Raw genomic sequence first — 2,058 nt, forward strand, 5'->3', positions numbered from 1 at the left:
ACTCCAAATTTCAGATTAAATACTTGAAATTCATCCAGCGTTTTCTCTAGATGTGCTTGGCATGCAAATATTTCTGAAGAGTTACTAAAGTCTGCAGCTATCTGAAGACTATATAACATAATGACATGAACTCAGGTGGAGTGAGTCTGATTGAACATGCCCGTATTGTGAGAACACCAACAATCTTGTTCTCTGTTCTCTTTTTGTCTCTCTGGTCAGAGATTTTCTGTAATTCTACATTCAGCAAGATGGGCCCATTTTCTGCCATTCACTTGATATAAAATAAATGCCTGAAATCTTCTGAAGCAAATATATGTGTATGAAAAAAAAGGGCCTGAGCTTTAAAAGTCCTCTAAACTAGGCAGTTTAAAGTGATAACAGTGACAAAATATGGCTCAGAGAGATCAGGAACTGGCTGCAGGGACAGTGGAGATGCGAAATAGACTGAAGGTCATCATTACTGAATTAGAATAAAGAGAGGATTGGAGATGGAAGGCACTGGCTTCAGTTCTCTTCATTAATAACAGTTAAGACTTAAAATCATAACATGTCTCAATGGTTTAGATTCTAGTCTTTAAACTTTGAGCCCCCTGACTAACAAGGAAAATATGTTATATACCCCTCCACACACACACACTTCCGGCACACAGTCATTACAGCCTCAGTAGTTGCCAAATACTACACACTTCTTTCACTTAAAAGAAAAAGTTCTATTTTTGGTTCATCAGCATTAGGTCTGTTTCTGAGATATTTCATACCAATATTCTAGATGATTCTATGTATTTCAAGGGTAAGTAATCAGATGACTATGAAAGCAGGTAAGTTTTCTAATACAAGCCATGTATGAGGCCTCACATTTATCCTTATTTATTTGAATAATCTGAAATTTAGTAATAAAAATCTTTGAATAGTGCTCGCTTCGGCAACACATATACTAAAATTGGAACGATACAGAGAAGATTAGCATGGCCCCTGCGCAACGATGACACGCAAATTCGTGAAGCGTTCCATATTTTTAAAACAAAAAACAAAAAAAAATCTTTGAATAATTTATTGAAATACTTAATGGGAACTACAATCCCCAAAGCTTTGGATTTGACTATGAGTTTGAAATGTATGAACAGTTTAAGGCAGATACAAAATAAAAGGCTTCTCTTTACTAGAAGTGGATAATGTTTCTTTTTCTCTTGTATGAAAATCATATACTTTTACTGTGGATTGTGGATAAATACACAATATATTTGTTCTGTTTGGTATGTTTAGTCTTCCTATCATACACCAACATCATTTTTTTTTTCTAGTTTTCGAGACAGGATTTCTCTGTGTGACAGCCCTCACTGGCCTAGGAATCTCTTTGTACACCAGGCTGGCTGGAACTCACAGAGATCTGCCTGCCTCTGCCTCCCAAGTGCTGAGATTAAAGGTGTGTACCACCACATCCCAGCTCAAATTTGATAACTTTTATGGAAATCCATGATCATGTGCCCGGTCTACATAAAACTCTTTTTAGATTTAAAAACTATGGGAATCTGGAGAAAGAGCTCTGTACATGAGAGCATTTGCTACATAAGCCTGAAGACCAGAAGTCATAATCCGGCACTTAGATAGTAATGCTAATGTGGCATTAAGATGTCTGTAACTCCAATACTATGGATGCTACTTAATGGTCCCCGGGCTAGTTCCTGTTTCTTTAATGACCTTCTGAATAGGATAAGGCAGAGAGTGATAATACTAGACACCAGTGTCATTCTGTGACCTTCATGAGAGCACAAGGAACACATGGGTGTACTTCTACCACACACACACACACACACACACACACACACACACACACACGCATGAACACAGAGTCAAGCAAATAAACAAGTCTGTGGTTTGCATATGAGGTATCATCCAGAAGTCTTCTGAGTTAATACCGTATTACTCACAAGGTGAGAGATAAAATTATTGGGAAGATATTTAGTCATTGGTACTTGACTACATCAATGGATTAATTTACTGAAGTCCTCATGATTTTATGCCATGGTTGGGATGTGGGAGGAGGTGACACCTCGATAC

At 37.5% G+C, this 2,058-nt stretch overlaps 1 non-coding gene across 1 annotated transcript; it reads left to right on the plus strand.

The window, feature by feature from the left end:
• Positions 1–910: 910 nt before the first annotated feature.
• On the plus strand, positions 911–1,017 carry LOC121821083 (U6 spliceosomal RNA). Its single transcript, XR_006061771.1, has one exon. It is a non-coding gene; the product is annotated as a U6 spliceosomal RNA (small nuclear RNA).
• The last annotated feature ends 1,041 nt before the right edge of the window (positions 1,018–2,058 follow it).

Source organism: Peromyscus maniculatus, chromosome 10 (assembly GCF_049852395.1).
Source record: "Peromyscus maniculatus bairdii isolate BWxNUB_F1_BW_parent chromosome 10, HU_Pman_BW_mat_3.1, whole genome shotgun sequence".
Lineage (NCBI taxonomy): Eukaryota > Metazoa > Chordata > Mammalia > Rodentia > Cricetidae > Peromyscus > Peromyscus maniculatus.